Below are 20,052 nucleotides of genomic sequence, written 5' to 3' on the forward strand. Positions count from 1 at the left end.
AATTTCTGTATTTTTCTTCCTTAGGGAATATTTTACAGGCTAAATTGGGTGATACAATAACAGTCGATTCACTGAAAATAATTAATCAACACCATGGATAGACATCCAGAAAACAGCAGAAATCAGCCACGTGGTTGTGACAGAAATGCCAGTAAGAAGGAACGTCTAACACACATTCAGGGAGATTTTCAGGGAGACGCCATGCAAAGAGAATTGATTTGGACATTTACTCTTCATTGACAGCCATTGAATATTACCAACTACCAGATAAAAAGTGTGGATTTGATTGCTGCCTTTAAGAAGGTTTATGTCTAATTACTCACAGTGCATGGCTGGAGTGGGTTCTGTGGGTGCGTTCCTGATAATTGCAATGGAAGATTGTGTCGTGGAAACCAAGTCCAAGATGAGAGTAGTCATCATATTTTTTTTAAGTTTTAGGAATCAGTTCATCCAAAAACACGGAGTCAGTTTCTACATGTACGCTGACGACACCCAGCTCCACCGCTCCACCACGTCTCTCGACCCCTCCACAGTCTCTAAATTGTCAGACTGCTTGTCCACCATGCACTGGATGAGCAGAACTTTTCTCCAATTAAATGTTGGGAAGACCGAAACCATTGTTTCTGGTCCGCACCACAAATTGCGTTCCTTAGCCACTGACTCCATCCCTCTCCCTAGCATCTAGCTGAGGCTAAACCAGACTGTTAGTGAGAAGGCATTAACACCGATTTTAACTTTGCATGCGAATGCAGCGTTTCCCGGCCAGCGCGTGCAGGAAGCGCCTATAATGGCACAGCTGTGAGGCTGAGGTCATTTTAACCAGCGGGCCACGATTCAGGAAAGCCTCCTGCCCGAGCCCTGCAGGAATGATGAGGTTGAGCTGGAGGGAGAAGGAGGAGGAGTGAGATTTTGTGCGGCAGGATGCCGGTGCCAGGGACTCGAAGGAATGGGCCCCGGCAGAAGATAAGTGCCAAAGGGAATGACAGGAGGCGAGCATGGTCAATGGAGGGAGAGTAAAGGCCGAGATGGAAGGCCCAAGCTTTCCTTGTGGAGAACTTCTCAGACTGGACCGCTTTGGTCCCACTGCCAAATTGGTATGATTTGCATTCATTTTACGCCCCAAAAATAGGTACAATATATACCAATTTCTACCCATGAGAGCCAGCTACATAATGTGGAACTGGAGACACATATAGGCCAAGTAGTGGTGGCAGCCTCCTTTCCCTGAAGGATATTAGTGAACCAGTTGGGATTTTCTGACAATCCATTGGTTTCCTGTTTTTTTTTTCCCTTGGACTCTCCTACAAAAAGAACGTGAGGGGTCTAATGAAGATAAAACTGCATCTAAAATGCTTGGTTTTCTCTTTTGTATGAATTATTTTTCTCCCCTCACTAACCCCTAATTCTCTATAGATTTAAGCATGCTTCCTTTACATATTTCTGATAATTCTCCTTCAAAAAAGGAAGCATGCAATCTCATCCTAAGCTGGAATTCACAATTTCATGGTTAATACTTAACCTAAACCATGGTATCAAGTGTGTTTCCTTTTTATGTCTGTGATAATTCTCCTACAAAAATAATGTGAGGGAACTGATAAGGATACTGTAAAAAAAATTACATTCAATAGAATGTCAACGCCTTGTTGAGGATGATACCAGGGATGAGGGACTTCAGTTATGTGGAGAGGCAAGAGAAGCTGGGGATGTTCTCCCAAGAGCAGAGAAGGTTAAGGGGAGATTTAATCGAGGTGTTCAAAATCATGAGGGATTTTGATCGAGTAAATAAGGAGAAACAGTTTCCAGTGGCAGGAGGATCGGTAACCAGGGGACACAGGTTTAAGATAATTAGCAAAAGAACCAGAGGGAAGAGGAGAATATTTTTTTACGCGGTGTGATTATGATCTGGAAGGCACCAACGTTCCCTGTAAGCTGCGCGGCCGAGAAGCACTCCAGGAAACTCGCAGTGTTTAGAATAGCCCAAGAAACTCCTTAAAGGGTCCGCACAGAGCCCCAAAAAATTACAGGGCACATAGAAACATGGAAACATAGAAAATAGGAGCAGTGGAAGGCCATTCAGCCTTTCAAGCCTGCACCGCCATTCAATAAGATCATGGCACATTGAAAGACACTGCCTAAAAGGTTGCCGGAAGCAGATTCAATATTAACTTTCAAAAGGGTATATATATATACTTGCAGGGCTATGGGAAAGGAGCAGGGACATGGGATTAATTGGATACCTCTTTCTAATAGCCAGCACAGACACGATTGGTTGAATGGCCTTCTGTGCTGTGTGATTCTATGAACCCAAATTCAGTACATCTGAATCAGCAGCCACAATAAGAGTTTTATGGCTACATCATTCCCTATCTGATTCAGATGCTTTTTTCTTAAAGCGCTTTGTTTTGACTTTAGGGAAGTGACATTGCGAAGACTGAGCTGCTAAACAGGGAGAAACTTGTTGGTTGGGCATGTGAACTGGCAGCAGAAATAATGGGAGCGTGCGCAATAATGTATCGTTTTGATGCCTGCAGCAGAGGCTCCAGCAGTATAACCAGGGCAACACCATTACAACAGGAAGCACTCACTGTAAATACCCAGCACAGATTACAGTGCTGGAGTTCGGCGTAATCCTAACACATCAGTGAAATTGTTTGCCAGGAATGTTGATTGCTCATAAGGGGTAAGTACATATTTTGAACAGTACAAATGTGCGAGTATGAGAGGATTCATACCATTAGCTCTTTACGAGGCAATGAATTACATTCGAGTCATTTTCTTTCCAGAAAATAAGGATACAGAAAAATTATACAGTTAAACAAATAAAAGTAGATTTCATTGGATAGCAGATGCACAGAGGATACATAAAAGCTTTTGAGATCACCTAAGGCTCTCACCTGAGCACCACAGCAGAAGAACCAATATTCGCTTTGAAGAAGAACTGCTTCCTCTGAACGGAAATCTTGGGTGCATATTTGTAGCTGGGTGATCTCACCCTGCTGTTCCAAAATCAGGACAGAGCTGAAATCAAATGCAAAATCAGGACTGTCCGGTGTTTTGCCATTGCATAGAAATAAACCATGGTCTTTGCTGGAGCTATTTTTCCTAGTAAAATCTTTATTGAAGTATTTCTTTTTATTCAATTTACCACTGGTGCATTTCAATGGTTAACAGCAGACAAAAACAAGTTAAATAGATTAGAGCAGAGTGGGAGAGTGAATGGTGAGCAGAGGGAGACATTCATTCCTATCTCTGTGTTGTTTCTCTTTATTATTTCTGCAATTCTAATTATCTGGCCTATATTTAGCTGTACATTAAAATGCAGTGAAGAAGTGTGGAAAGAATTACATTACTTTGCTAAAAGTAAAGAAATAAAATGTGATTCCGTATTCTTGTTTCCGGTGGGAATGCCGAGAGAAAGAGTTACAATTCTAACTCTTGCTATTGTTCTAACTAGTTCCCCACTGGAAGCGGGATTTTGAAATCATCCCTCGTCTGTTAACTCTGTGTCAAAGGCTTCCTATTTTTTATATACTGGACACAACATTTTCAAGTAATAATAGCTAACAAAAAAAAGCATCCTTTAGCCAATACAGTCCAGTTATTTGCTGGTATTTATTCCTTGTTACATTTTGGCTTCTAAATGCTGGGTTCTGCTCTGACCTTGGAACATTCTGTATTTTCTCATTAGGAATGTGATAATTTTATCAATGGTTGTTATTTTAAAACTATTACAAAGTACTAGTAGTTACTGTATTGTAGAAGTGTGCATCATGTTGGTGTCTTGGAATTGTAACCATCTCTGTCCTGGCTTTGACTTTAGAATGATTATTATGTTTGTGCTGATAGCAGCAAGGACATTTGAAAACATCATGATGGGTTTTACATATTGTGAAATATCCATTTTCATGAAACTCCAATGTCCTTGCATATGATGCAAAGCACAAATGTTATAAAGCCCAACTCCATCAGGACTCCAGTAGCCAGGGAGGCCCTTTTAGAACCTCTCACATTCCTGGACAAGTTACAGGACAAGCTTGTCACATCATACTGTAAACATTTCTGATACTTCTGTGCTCCTTCAAAGTTTCTGCTATTGTTCCTGTCCTGCACACTCTTCCTGCATCCCCATTGTGTGGTAATTGGGAGCCAGTGAACTATTCCTTTCTGAGTCTGTGGAACTCCGTGCCTCTTTGTCTTTTTCTTCAGACTTTTAAAACTTAAGCTTTGTGTCACTTAATCACTATTTTCTTGACTCACCTTGTGTGCCTCTGAGGCAGCTATCCGACTGTAAGTGTGGTCGGCTGGGCTTTCTGCCCAGCTGTCTGGCCCAGTGCTGACTGACCCTAGAAGATTTCCCAGGGTTGGCCTCGAGTGGAAGGAGGAAAATTGTTGCAGAGGATGGGGGCAGGCTTTCCATCAAACACTGAAGGCGAGTGAGATTTAATTTTTTAAAAATGTAATGGTGTCCTGGAGTGCCATCCATCGCTGTGAGATTCATTGTGCTGCTGGAAAGGTCATTTAAAAGTTAATGTCTGCCATGACAACATTGGCAGCAATAACATGCTGGTTTCCCACGAGTCGATGTTTGCTATGGTGGCAGTCAGGGGAAATGCGTCGTTCAACATCATCCTGCCATTACTGCCGACATTGAATACACCCACCCATACGTGGATGGGTGTATTTAATATACATTGTGTATGGTGGAAAATCCTGGAGTAACATCCAGTGGTGAGGAGCTGATGGAAAAGGTTCCATGGCCAATTGTCCTTCTTCACCCACTTCAGGTCTGCCATTAAACCCAACGGATCAATGGAGGAAAATCCTCCCACTATACTGCCTTCTTGTGGAATTATCTGAGATTTGATTGCTGAATTTCCTGTGTCACAGGCACATAACTTTTCAATTAACCAAATGAAATACCTGAAAAAGACATAATTATCAATTGGCTTTGGTCATCACTGTGTTAAGAATCTTGTTTTGCAGCTGCCATAGACAATTTGGCAAACCATGGGATCTTGCTGTGCTAGGTAACTAGTGGGGTGCCGCAGGGATGAGTGCTGTGGCCTCGACTATTTACAATTTAAATTAATGACTTGGATGAAGGGACTGAGTGTAACGTAGCCAAATTTGCTGATGATACAAAGATAGGCGGGAAAACAAGTTGTGAGGAGGTCGCAAATAATCTGCAAAGGGATATCGGCAGGCTCAGTGAGTGGGCAAAAATTGATCAGATGGAATATAATGTGGGAAAAGGTGAGGTTATCCACTTTGATAGAAAAAATAAAAAAGATAATAATTATTTAAATGGGGAGAGATTACAAAATGCTGGAGTACAGAGAGATCTGGGGGTTCTTGTACATGAAGCACAAAAAGTTAGCATGCAGGTACAGCAAGTAATCAAGAAGGCAAATGGCCTTTATTACAAGGGGGATAGAGTATAAAAGCAGAGAAGTCCTGCTACAGGGTATTGGTGAGGCCACACCTGGAGTACTGCATACAGTTTTGGTCTCCTTATTTGAGAAGGATATACTTGCATTGGAGGCAGTTCAGAGAAGGTTCATGAGGTTGATTCCTGTGATGAAGGGGTTACCATATGAAGAAAAGTTGAGCAGGTTGAGCCTGTACACATTGGAGTTCAGAAGAATGAGAGGTGATCTTATTGAAACAATAAGATTCTGAGGGGGCTTGACAGGGTAGATGCAGAGAGGATGTTTCCCCTCATGAGGTCAAATCAAATCGCACGGGGTAGCCTGGAGGAGGAATTCATAGAATGCATACGGGATTGTTTCTTAGAACAGTATGTAACAGAACCTACAAGGGAGCATGCCATCTTAGATCTGGTCCTGTGTAATGAGACAGGAAAAATAAACAATCTCCTCGTAAAAGATCCTCTCGGAATGAGTGATCACAGTATGGTTGAATTTGTAATACAGATTGAGGATGAGGAAGTTGTGTCAGAAACGAGCGTACTATGCTTAAACAAAGGGGACTACAGTGGGATGAGGGCAGAGTTGGCTAAAGTAGACTGGAAACAAGGACTAAATGGTGGCACAATTGAGGAACAGTGGAGGACTTTTAAGGAGCTCTTTCATAGTGCGCAACAAAAATATATTCCAGTGAAAAAGAAGGGCAGCAAGAGAAGGGATAACCAGCCGTGGATAACCAAGGAAATAAAGGAAAGTATCAAATCAAAGACCAATGCATATAAGGTGGCCAAGGTTAGTGGGAAACTAGAGGATTGGAAAAATTTTAAGCAACAGCAAAGAATGACTAAAAAAGCAATAAAGAAAGGGAAGATAGATTACGAAAGTAAACTTGCGCAAAACATAAAAACAGATAGTAAAAGCTTTTACAGATATATAAAACGGAAAAGAGTGACTAAAGTAAATGTTGGTCCCTTAGAAGATGAAAAGGGGGATTTAATAATGGGAAATGTGGAAATGGCTGAAACCTTAAACAATTATTCTGCTTCCGTCTTCACAGTGGAAGACACAAAAACCATGCCAAAATTTGGAGGCCACAGGAATGTGGGAAGGGAGGACCTGGAGACAATTACTATCACTAGGGGGGTAGTGCTGGACAGGTTAATGGGACTGAAGGTAGACAAGTCCCCTGGTCCTGATGAATTGCATCCCAGGGTATTAAAAGAGATGGCGGAAGTTATAGCAGATGCATTCGTTATAATCTATCAAAATTCTCTGGACTCTGGGGAGGTACCAGCGGATTGGAAAGCAGCTAATGTAACGCTTCTGTTTAAAAAAGGGAGCAGACAAAAGGCAGGTAACTATAGGCCGGTTAGTTTAACATCTGTAGCGGGGAAAATGCTTGAAACTATCATTAAGGAAGGAATAGTGCAATCAAGCAGACGCAGCATGGATTCATGAAAGGGAAATTATGTTTAACTAACTTACTGGAATTCTTTGAGGATATAACGAGCATGGTGGATAGAGGTGTACCGATGGATGTGGTGTATTTAGATTTCCAAAAGGCATTCGATAAGGTGCCACACAAAAGGTTACTGCAGAAGATAAAGGTACGCGGAGTCAGAGGAAATGTATTAGCATGGATAGAGAATTGGCTGACGAACAGAAAGCAGAGAGTCGGGATAAATGGGTCGTTTTCCGGTTGGAAATCAGTGGTTAGTGGTGTGCCACAGGGATCAGTGCTGGGACCACAACTGTTTACAATATACATAGATGACCTGGAAGAGGGGACAGAGTGTAGTGCAACAAAATTTGCAGATGACACTAAAATTAGTGGGAAAGCGGGTTGTGTAGAGGACTCAGAGAGGCTGCAAGGAGATTTGGATAGGTTAAGCGAATGGGCTAAGGTTTGGCAGATGGAATACAATGTTGGAAAGTGTGAGGTCATCCACCTTGGGAAACAAAAACAGTAAAAGGGAATATTATTTGAATGGGGAGAAATTACAACATGCTGTGGTGCAGAGGGACCTGGGGGGTCCTTGTGCATGAATCCCAAAAGGTGAGTTTGCAGGTGCAGCAGGTAATCAGGAAGGCAAATGGAATGTTGGCCTTCATTGCGAGAGGGATGGAGTACAAAAGCAGGGAGGTCTTGCTGCAACTGTATAAGGTATTGGTAAGGCCACACCTGGAGTACTGCGTGCAGTTTTGGTCACCTTACTTAAGGAAGGATATACTGGCTTTGGAAGGGGTACAGAGACGATTCACTAGGCTGATTCCAGAAATGAGGGGGTTACCTTATGATGATAGATTGAGTAGACTGGGTCTTTACTCTTGGAGTTCAGAAGGATGAGGGGTGATCTTATAGAAACATTTAAAATCATGAAAGGGATAGACAAGATAGAGGCAGAGAGGTTGTTTCCATTGGTAGGGGAGACTAGAACTAGGGGGCACAGCCTCAAAATACGGAGGAGCCAATTTAAAACCGAGTTGAGAAAGAATTTCTTCTCCCAGAGGGTTGTGAATCTGTGGAATTCTCTGCCCAAGGAAGCAATTGAGGCTAGCTCATTGAATGTTTTCAAGTCAAAGATAGATAGATTTTTAACCAATAAGGGAATTAAGGGTTACGGGGAGCGGGCGTGTAAGTGGAGCTGAGTTCACGACCAGATCAGCCATGATCTTATTGAATGGCGGAGCAGGCTCGAGGGGCTAGATGGCCTACTCCTGTTCCTAATTCTTATGTTCTTATGTTCTTATGAGGGAATCTAGAACTAGGGGGCATAGTTTCGGAATAAGGGGTCGCCCATTTAAGACAGAAATGAGGAGAAATTTTTTCTCTCAGAGAGTCATGAATCTTTGGAATTCTCTACCCCTGGGAGCTGTGGGGGTTGGGCCTTTGAATATATTGAACGTGGAGGTAGACAGATTTTTGAATTAGAAGGGAGTCAAGGGTTATGGGGAGAGCACAGGAAGTGGAGTTGAGACCAGGATCAGATCAGCCATGATCTTATTGAATGGCGGAGCAGGCTCGAGGGGCCAAATGGCCGACTCCTGCTCCTATTTCTTATGTTCTTTTCCTTTCTCTGTTCCCCCTGTCTGGAGTAGAGTTGTAAGGGGCATCAAGCTAGTGCTGTGCAGGTGTCACCATCAGTACAAGCCCACGCCCTGGCTGGAAACTGCTGACTTGTGAACAGCCAAATGCCTTGAGTGGCATAACATTTGTGAGCCAGATTGTCACCTGCAGTATGAATTAATCAAAATCAGCTCGTCATAAAATAACCTTGTTACTTTGATTTCTCCAAAATGTTGCAGTGGAATTAACATTAACATTACTGGAAAGAGTTTGGAAGTGCAGAGGCAGCACCAATACCATATGAGCAACCAGGAGTTATCTTTGTCGCGGTGTGGACATTATTGTAGTGCACCTTATGCATTGTATTCTGATCATTTTGCAGAGAATTTAGGTAATCCATGTGTTTGAAGACAGTGACGCAAGGATGAACTTAGAACAACTATGACTTGAATTTGTATAGTGCCTTTAATGTAAAAACCACAAATGGTGATAGAAGGGAAATAGCGGGAATGATTAGACTGAAAGCCTGGTTGCGAAGATGGGTGTTGAGAAGGCTTTCAAAGGAGGAGACAGAAACTGGGAGTGGGAAAGGTTTAGGGAGCAAGTTGCAGAAAGTAGAGCCAAGGGGGCTGAAAGATCTGCCAGCAAGGTGGGGCAAAGGGAAGGATAATACATAAAAGGCCAGAATCAGGGGACCGAAGGGTATGGGATATACTGGAGGGTTTGTAGAAGTAGGGTAGGGAAATGGAGATGAGGACATGGAGTTTAAATTTAATGCACTGCAGGGCATGGGGCCAAAGTAAATCAGTAAGTGGGACTTAGTGTGGGACAGGACATGGGCGGCTGGATTTTGGACAAGTTGGAATTTGTGGAAGGTTATGGATGATAAAGGAGGGCACTGGAATAATCTAATGTCAAGGTGACAAAAAAAATGGATAAAGGTTTCAGCAGCAGAGGGGTTGAGGTGAATTAACAAACTCATGTTCTTCACACTGAGCTTTACCCACCTGGAGCACGTGCGATTAATTCCAACTGGTTATTACAGAACCATCTGTTAAACCCATGTTGATGATTATTATTTATTTGCCCAAGTTAAAGGCTAGCTGTTAAAAGCCGTGTTAGCATTTGTTTAGGTTACTCAAGGACACAGGGGGACAGAGACTAGCATTCATCTAATTTGTAATTTTATTCATAATCATTTTAGCAACTTTATTACAAGGTTCTATCCAACCTTCCACTCACTTTTCTCCAAGATATCATGGGTCCTTCTGCCCGAACGGTCCATCAACCTTTCTCTGGGTATTACAGAACCAACCATGTTGACAATCCTCATTTCTCCTTGATGCTCGCATTTCCCCTCAATTTCCCCCTATATTGGGGTCAAGTTTCAGCCTGAGTTGCTCCTATTTTTTTGGAGCAACTGGTTTAGAATGGAGTATCTTAGAAATTGCAATTCTCGGCATTTAGTTTGCTCCAGTTCTAGTCAATTAGAACAGTTTCATTTTGGAACAGATTTCTTTTTTAAAAAGGGGGCGTGTCCGGCCACTTACGCCTGTTTTGAAAGTTTAGGCAGTGAAAACTTACTCCAAACTAACTTAGAATGGAGTAAGTGTAGATTTTTGTACGCTCAGAAAAACCTTGCCTACACTTTACAAATCAGGCGTAGGGAATGGGGGGGGGGGGGGAGAAGGGAAGTAATTAAATTCTACAAGCATTCAACAGTCTTACTTATACAAATAAAGGGCCATCCTGACTAAAAAATTATAAACAAAGCAAAGACAAAATATTGAACATTCCTACCTGTGTGAAGCAGCAGCAGCCTTCGAGCTGCGATGCTTCAGGCAGGCCTTCTTTCCATGTAGGAGACAGGGGCAGTGTCAGTGGCTCGACAGCAGCCGAAGAAACAGCAAGCAGCCTTCAAGCTGCAGGGGAAGCTGAGGCCATTCGACCACAGGATAGGGGCGGCGGCAGTGGCTGACAGTGGCCGAAGACACAGCAAGCAGCCTTCGAGCTGCGAGGGAGGCCGAGGCCATTTGGCCAGGGACAGGGTGAGGCAGCCAGATAGCCAGGTTGAAACTTAAATTTGCAGAATGGGTGCTGCATTGTCAACACCACATAGAAACATAGAAACATAGAAAATAGGTGCAGGAGCAGGCCATTCAGCCCTTCTAGCCTGCACCGCCATTCAATGAGTTCATGGCTGAACATGAAACTTCAGTACCCCCTTCCTGCTTTCTCGCCATAACCCTTGATCCCCCGAGTAGTAAGGACTTCATCTAACTCCCTTTTGAATATATTTAGTGAATTGGCCTCAACTACTTCCTGTGGTAGAGAATTCCACAGGTTCACCACTCTCTGGGTGAAGAAGTTTCTCCTCATCTCGGTCCTAAATGGCTTACCCCTTATCCTCAGACTGTGACCCCTGGTTCTGGACTTCCCCAACATTGGGAACATTCTTCCTGCATCTAACCTGTCTTAACCCGTCAGAATTTTAAACGTTTCTATGAGGACCCCTCTCATTCTTCTGAACTCCAGTGAATACAAGCCCAGTTGATCCAGTCTTTCTTGATAGGTCAGTCCCGCCATCCCGGGAATCAGTCTGGTGAATCTTCGCTGCACTCCCTCAATAGCAAGAATGTCCTTCCTCAAGTTAGGAGACCAAAACTGTACACAATACTCCAGGTGTGGCCTCACCAAGGCCCTGTACAACTGTAGCAACACCTCCCTGCCCCTGTATTCAAATCCCCTCGCTATGAAGGCCAACATGCCATTTGCTTTCTTAACCGCCTGCTGTACCTGCATACTAACCTTCAATGGCTGATGTACCATGACACCCAGGTCTCGTTGCACCTTCCCTTTTCCTAATCTGTCACCATTCAGATAATAGTCTGTCTCTCTGTTTTTACCACCAAAGTGGATAACCTCACATTTATCCACATTATAATTCATCTGCCATGCATTTGCCCACTCACCTAACCTATCCAAGTCACTCTGCAGCCTAATAGCATCCTCCTCGCAGCTCACACTGCCACCCAACTTAGTGTCATCCGCAAATTTGGAGATACTGCATTTAATCCCCTCGTCTAAATCATTAATGTACAGTGTAAACAGCTGGGGCCCCAGCACAGAACCTTGCGGCACCCCACTAGTCACTGCCTGCCATTCTGAAAAGTACCCGTTTACTCCTACTCTTTGCTTCCTGTCTGACAACCAGTTCTCAATCCATGTCAGCACACTACCCCCAATCCCATGTGCTTTAACTTTGCACATTAATCTCTTGTGTGGGACCTTGTCGAAAGCCTTCTGAAAGTCCAAATATACCACATCAACTGGTTCTCCTTTGTCCACTTTACTGGAAACATCCTCAAAAAATTCCAGAAGATTTGTCAAGCATGATTTCCCTTTCACAAATCCATGCTGACTTGGACCTATCATGTCACCATTTTCCAGATGCACTGCTATGACATCCTTAATAATTGATTCCATCATTTTACCCACTACTGAGGTCAGGCTGACCGGTCTATAATTCCCTGTTTTCTCTCTCCCTCCTTTTTTAAAAAGTGGGGTTACATATTATGCAACGGTTCGCCAGAAATTCACTGCAAAGGAGAGAATTGATTAGAGCTCACCGCACCAGGAACATCATGGCCCATAGGCTGATGGGCAGGAGACCTTACCCACATCGGTAATATCGAGCCAGGCGCTCGTACCTGGACATGAGCGAGGCTGATTGTGTCAAAAGGCTGCGTTTCCGCAGAGAAGTTGTCATTGAGATCTGTGATATGCTGAGAGCAGATTTGCAGCCCAGAAGCAGAACACCAACTGCCTTGTCTGTTGAAGTGAAGGTAACAGCTGCACTTGCCTTCTATGCCTCAGGATCGTTTCAGGGTACAACTGGAGATGTGTGCGCCATCTCTCAATGTGCAATACATGCCTGCATTTACCAGGTCACGGCTGCACTGTATGCACGGAGGAATGGCTTCATCAATTTCCCAATGACCGCACAAGCGATCCATGAGAGGGCTGTGGGCTTCTTCAGGATTGCCGGCTTCCCAAAGGTACAGGGCTGCATTGATTGTACCCACATCGCCTTGCGAGCACCCGTGGAGGATTCTGAGCAGTACAGGAATAGAAAAGGTTTCCACTCCATCAATGTGCAGCTCGTGTGTGACGACAAGCAGCGCATCATGTCAGTCGATGCGAGATACCCTGGCAGCACCCATGATGCGTTCATCCTACGCGACAGTGTTCTATCTGACATGTTTGAGCAGCAGCCAGAAGGGCAGAGCTGGCTACAGGGAGACAGAGGGTACGGCCTCGCCACCTGACTCATGACGCCCCTACGCGTGACACGGACGGAAGCTGACCGTCAATACAACATGGCGCACATTGCGACACGCAACATCATAGAGAGGACCATTGGCATCTTGAAACAGCGTTTCCGATGCCTGGACCGTTCCGGAGGCCACTTGCAATACTCTCCTCAGATTGTCGGTCACTTCACTGTTGTGTGCTGCATTCTGCATAATTTAGCCATCATGAGGCAGCAGGAGCTGGTAGTGGAACCAGAAGACCCACATGAGGGGCCAGTGCCTGATGATAGTAATTTGGAAGACCATGATGAGGATGATGACGACGATCAGGAAAGCATGCAAGTGACTGATACCGGAGCACGAGGTCGGAGAAGGGCCGTCCATCGTGCTCCTTTAACGATTGCTTGAGCCCTGTGCCAGCAGCTCATCCGTGAATGCTTCAATTACTGATCCCTGAGGGCTCTGCGACAACTGTTGTGCATGGACATGTTTATTTTTTGCAGTTGTTCCTATGTTGTGTTGTGTTAATGGAACATGATTCAGTTTTAATGAAAAAATATTTTATTGAAAAGTTAACATCACTGTAATAAAATATTTGTTGTATCAAACTTTACTTTTTAATATGACTCTTGAAGATCACTTAAAAACTTTAAGATCACTTATAAACTTGTAAAGTTACAAAAGTTACAAAACAATTTCAATGTGAAAAATCTTACACTCTTAAGATCACTTAAACTTCAAGATCATTTTTTAGGTGCAAAATTAAATAAGATACAAAATGTGAGAGCATTTACACTATAAGATCACTTAAAAACCCTAAGATCACTTATAAGTTGTAAAGTTACAAAACTTACAAAACAATTTCAATTTGAAAAACGTTACTAGAGCTACATCAAGAACAAGAACAAAAGCAGCAAAGAAAGGCTGCAACCATCTCTCATCCACATCTCAGTGAATGTTCACTTCTTCACGGGGGTGTCATTTGATTGGCCGGCTATGTGCCCTTATTGCAGCAGCTCCCTCCACGAGGGCCTGTGCCGTCGCTTGCACTCCCTCGGAGATTCCCTCCCTAAGTTCCCGTGTCATTACTGCTATTTCTCCCGTCAGGACCGTCACCTCTTCACCCACTGCGCTGACACTACCGATGAGTGATCGGGTAAGCTCATTGGTCTCCATACCCAATGCCACAACCTGAGTCGCATCTGTTGCACGCTGCATCTCAGGAGAGCGTGTCTCCAATCTCCTTCTCCTCTGCATGGGTCTGCCTCGTGGCACCACTACACTGGGAGGCGCGGGCACGGATGGTGGGACGCTCGGTGTTCCAAACGGCACCACTACAAAGGGAGGCACGGGCTGGGACGGTGGGACACTCTGTGTTCCAGACGGCAGTACTAGAGAGAAAGGCGCGGGCTGGTACGGTGGGGCGCTCAGTGTTCCAGATGGCAGTACTAGAGAGAGAGGCGCGGGCTGGGATAGTGGGTGAATGGATGTAAACTGCTCCATTATATCACCAGCACCACTGGGACCTGCAATGTCGGAATCAAAACCATGGAAGGTGGAACCAGAACCTATGCGAGTGGGAGGCGCAGGCTCGGATGGTGGTGCACTGACTGTAGAATGCTGCATTACACCAGCAGCACCACTGGGACCTGCAACATCGGAATCAAAACCATGGAAGGTGGAACCAGAACCTATGCAAGGGGTTGAAACTCTGATGCCCCTTAATGGGGGCTCATAAACATTAATTTGGAAGCTCTCCCCTGTAGACATTCAGTCATCGCTGCTATTATCCAGTCTGGATCGTCCACATCTGATTGTACTGGTTCTTGTTCTGTATCTTCAGGATCCTCAGGGTTGGCAGCATTATCATCATCATCATCAAGTTCTGCAAAATACATCAGAACAGTCAAATGTTTAACAGCAAGGGAGGGGGCAGGATGGGTGGCATGAGTACTCTCACACATAGCAGGCCAGGCAGCAGGTTGATTTAAAGGGCCACGATGCATTTTCAGGACTTACCCTCTTCCTAGCGTGCGGGCCCAGCTTGTGCTGTACTGATTGCTTTTCTCCATGTATGACTCATCATGGCAGCTACCCTGTGTTCCAAGGGTGTCAGTGGATGCAGATTGGGCATGCCTCCTCCTGTTCGAGTTGCTTCCCTTTTGTTGTGGGCCAATTTCTTCTACAAAGAGTAAAATATAACTTTTTACTGAATGCATCTTTCTGCAGGGTGGGACATACACATAGTCACATGACAATTACGATTACATTAAAAAGTGAAAATATTACTTACACTAACTACTTGACCAAGGTCGTGCCATTTCTTTTTACACTGGCTTCCAGATCCCATGGTGTGCACCACTGCACAGTAATCTTCTGCAACTTGGTTCCAGTGTTTCTTCATTTCTTTGAGTGGCACTTCTATGCGACCTCTGTTGTATCTAGCTCCTGCCATCTCTGCTCAATTACGTTAACTAATGTCTCCACTCCCTCATGCAAGAAATTCTTTGTTCTTGGTGGACATTGTTCCATTGCTGTATTGAATTGACACTCTGATTTTTCAAAACACACAGTCCTTAATTTGCATGCACCAATGCAGCACCTGTACTGGAAGTTTAGCGGTGAAAAGCAGCACTCATTGATTTCAGCAGGTGATTTCTTCAACAGTGCTGCTAAAAGCACTCCTTCTGACACAAAAAAAATCACCAAAATTCAATCCCAAGCCTTTCCAGGGGTCCATGAAACAAATCAACAGTTTTCTTTAAGTCCCTTTAACAATGGACGAGTGCCAATATTGCTGGGCTACTGCGTGTGTGCGCTCCAACGCACACACGCAGGGCTGCCAGCACGACATTGCCTCATTTAACTTAGTCCCGCCCCCCTCCACTTGCAGAATCGGCGCGACTCTGTGGCTCCGCCCCCCGCTACTGTGTGCGCGCCGCGCCGAGCTCCCAGGGACCAGCAAGGAACCGGAGAATTAAGAGGTATTTTTCTGTCGCACATTTAGGCGCGAAAAACGGGCGCCAGGTCGGGGCTGTGCCATTCTAGGCGTGGCCCGAAACTTGACCCCATTGATACCCAAGTTGTTTACATCTCAGGAAGAGTAATTTTCGAGCAGTTTAGACTTCTGCTTATTCAGGGGAACACTTGCACCAGCCGTGCATTAGTTCCCAATTCCACAGTCTTTTTTAACATCAAAACATTACCTCATGTTTGATCATACACTGTTTGCAACTTATTTTTTTACCGTGACACATTGCTTTCCATTTCAGTTTTTTATTGCAATTCCTACACAAAATGTGAACCAATTCTAATAATTTCAACAACTGATAATTAATACTCATCACCATGAAAACATAATCATGTATGTAACTGGCCACTGTCCAGGAAGCAGCTACAATGCCTTCATTGTGCAGTGTCCACCATGTCCGAAAAAGAAGAATCATTGTAAGTTGCGGCTCTTAGGGGAACGGGGCTATCTCTGCAATCATGGGTGCTGACCCCACTGAGAAACCACCTCACCAGCAGCGGAAAGAGCGTGCGGCAAACCTGTTCCGTCCTCCCTTTCCCTCAACGGCTATCTGTCCCACCTGTGACAGGGACTGTGGCTCTTGTATTGGACTATTCAGCCACCTAAGGACTCATTTTAAGAGTGGAAGCAAGTCTTCCTTGATTCCGAGGGACTGCCTATGATGATCTTGGCCTGGAGACCTCAGCTGTTAGCGTTTCCTCACTCTGCTGCCTCCACTTTAGAGTAATGTGTGTCTGCAGCTTAGTCACAATGAAAGAGTCTGCAAAAAAAAAAATGATGGTAATACACAATGCAGCTCCCAGGTGCTGCAAACGTTTCTATCATGCTTTATGGGGCACATCCTCTTTCGGTGCACAAGCTGCATCAAAGGGCAGAGTGTTGCTCATATCGCTCCACTGGCTATATATTTCAAAATGTACCACAACTTGTCTGCTGCACTATAGTGCAGGTGATTGCAAAATCGAGGCTTGTATGTTACCTTGGTCTCAGAAAACAGGCAACGTACTGGTGAGAGTTACGAATCATAGAATTGTATAGTATTAGTATAGTATTAGGCAGTCCCTTGCATCAAGGATGACTTGCTTCCACACCAAAAAGAGATGAGTTCACAGGTGTTTCAATGAGGAACCTGACATTCTAGGACCCGAACTACATGTTGAAGGGTGGAAGATGCCTGTGCGTGGATTTTTTTAACATGGGGTGGCCGTTGCACACCAGCCACCACACGGGCTTGACAGAGCTAGGTCTTGATCCAGTGGCAAGGGTTAACCAAGACGACTGGAGACCAAGCTCTGCTGCACGGACCAAGTGCGCACACATATCGCAGTGTGGGCTGGCCCGTGCTGCCCCTGGGCCCTCGCCTCTTCTGGGCCCCGATCACGACGCCCCTGGGCCCCGATCTCTCACCGCTCCTCCGCCCCGATCAAAAATGGAGCAATCGGAAACAGGACATCAATTAGTCTTCTCTTATCTTGGAGACATCAAAAATCAACACTGTTATTTGAAATATCAAAATATTAAACTCCAGCCAAGTTGAAGGGTTATTAACATCAGCAGAAACAAACACCAACTAAGAATTGTACAACACAGGAGGCAGCCATTCAATCTTACCTGCCGATTTAAATTGCTTTTATGTATACATCTTTCTCATAATAAACAATTCATAGTTTAGCTTGAAGTAGGTGAGCCCAAATTTTCCTCAGTTCCCAGGCAGTTTCCATGGACAAAGGAGAGGAACGAGCACATCTCCACCCTCCCTTATGTTGCCCCTGCTTTTTTGGGGGCTTTCCCCAGGTGGGCGGGGATGTTACGCACCTGTGCCTGCAAAAGTCATTAGCTTTGAAATCACATGGAAATGAGGTCAACATCTCTCGACTCAGTTTCCTCTGGCAATGGTGGTTGTGTGCCCATTGTGAGCGGTGACTGAGGAAGCTGTAGCCAGTAACACCTGCCCCCTGTCAGATTGAAGAGTCTGAGAGCAGCCGGCTGCTCTCAGGGTGGAGAAGTTCTTAAAAAAAATAAGTGACCTTTCTTTCCAACAGGGACCAACGGGATCTCTGATACTCACCTCCTGCTCCATCAATTCCCTTCCAACTCATGACCATCCAGATACCCCTTCTCATCTCATGCTTACTGACATTATTAATGGCTCCCTTTGATCAGAAGTATTGGGTTAGTTTCCACTTCGCCCCAAATCCCCCAAACCGGCGCAAACGATCGCGGAATTTCACGTGACAGTTACGTCCAGCGCTAATCGTGTTTCCGCCATCTTTTCCGCTGGTTTAAAAAACATTGCGATGGAAGCCGGCCCCGCCCACAAAACTGGCCACGCCCCCAGATCGAATTAATCACATGACGAGTTTCTGTGAATTACACCCGTTTGCGAACCTTCAAAATTAAAAATTAAGCTATTTTTTAGTAGGCGCAAGGACACTAAAAGACACCTTTTAAAAGCTTTTAAATATTAAAAGCATATTTAATTTACTAAGAAACTGACTACTGTACACCAATGAAACTAGTAAGTGGTTCGGTATACTTTTTAAAAAGTCATTTAAAATCGGGTTACTCACAGGTGGTGGACTGGACACTGATTAAAAATGCTGAATTTTTTTGTGATTACACCCATTTTTAGCTGTATTAATAAAACTGCACCAGGCTTAGATATTCCTTAAATATGTCAAGGAATATTTTTCAATGCAAGAAACAAAATAAACAGCTACATCCTAAGACGCTGTCCGATTGCGCGGGTTCATGGAGATTTTAAGTTTGGCGATATGCAAATGAGATTAGCGGAAACTTGAGCAAAAAATTACATTCAGAAAACCAGCGCCATTTTGAGGGGAATATTTGCCCGGATTGCCGGCTGCGCCCAAAGGGGAAACTGCACCCCATCATTCATTTCTGTTTGGAAATTGACGTTATCACTGCCTTCCTCCAAAATCCCAACCTGTCCTACTATGACCTTTGGTGCATTTATCTTCATTTGTTCAAGGAACTCTCTGTAAGCTTCATGGCCTTTTACTCCATATGCTGCCCCGTTATGTAGCTGCATCTCTTAACATTTTCTGTTAACACACAATTTTTTGCACCCCTTTCCATGAGGTCCGAGCGCCAGGCCCAACATGAACCAACAGCTTCCACCTTCAGAAAATACTTTTTCTCATTATGCCTCTGTGAAGCACCATGGGACATTTTTCTCTGTTGACGCCGCTATAGGACGGCATGTTTTGGTTAAAATTAGACTAATGTTGGAAGTCCCTGCGGAGTTGGATATATACTCGCAAAGGAAACTTTTGCGGGGCTATGCGGAAAAAGAAGGGGGTGAGGGTGGGACTAATTGGATAGCTCTTTCAAAGAGCCGGCACGGGAACGATGGGCCGAATGGCCTCCTTCTGTGCTGTGAGTTTCTATGATCGACACTCATCCAATCATTCCAATTGTAGAAAAAAAACTGCCTGGTATCACCTGAATTTTGTTTCAAACCTCCCTGGGGCTCCTTCAGTTTTACCAGTAGTCCTAGTCCTGCAGAAAAATGTCTGACATTTTCCAACGAAATTTCAAAATATGCCATGACTACACATTTCAATTCAGTCTCCAATCATCCATCATTCTCATAAAATACTGAAATCAGACCCAATTAAAAGTTATTTGCGATTGAAATAGTAATTAATTTTTCAGGTCTGACTTCGATCCCCCAAAAAAACAAATATGACTTTGTGACCAATTAACAGGCCAGTTATACAACTCTACAGTTAAAAGACAAGGCAAGCTCCTTGCTAAACTAAAAAGATTAAAGATTAATAATTTAAAGGCAGCCATCTAGGGATTTTTTGATATTTCACTTTTGCACTGCTAGCCGTAATGTTGCAGCTTGTGTGAAGCCAAAGGGGTGTGAGATGCCTCTTTGAGGTCGTCGCAAAGCATTTGACTAAATGTGATTTGAACAACTACGCGCTCAAGTTATATCACATTTGCAATGATGCAAAGTGGTCTTAAAAACCTAACTGGTCCATTAATGTTCTTCAGGGAAGTGAACCTGGTCTGAGCTACACATGACACACTTCCACACCACATCATCATCATAGGCAGTCCCTTGGAATCGAGGAAGACCTGCTTCCACTCCCAAAGTGAGTTCTTTGATGGCTGAACAGTCCGATATGAGAGCCACAGACCCTGTTACATGTGGGACAGACATTCGTTGAGGGAAGCTGTCGG

The 20,052-nt window shown here is 44.3% G+C and overlaps 1 protein-coding gene across 2 annotated transcripts in view; it reads left to right on the top strand.

Moving 5' to 3' along the window:
• The first annotated feature begins 2,475 nt into the window (after window positions 1-2,475).
• Window positions 2,476-20,052, top strand: part of LOC139228974 (uncharacterized) — a 49,485-nt gene continuing 31,908 nt past the window's right edge. For both annotated transcript variants that reach the window (XM_070860592.1, XM_070860594.1), the window contains exon 1: window positions 2,476-2,680. The gene's annotated coding sequence lies outside the window, so the exon portion shown is untranslated. The remainder of the gene's footprint in view (window positions 2,681-20,052) is intronic.

Source organism: Pristiophorus japonicus, chromosome 18 (genome assembly GCF_044704955.1).
Source record: "Pristiophorus japonicus isolate sPriJap1 chromosome 18, sPriJap1.hap1, whole genome shotgun sequence".
Classification (NCBI taxonomy): Eukaryota; Metazoa; Chordata; class Chondrichthyes; family Pristiophoridae; genus Pristiophorus; species Pristiophorus japonicus.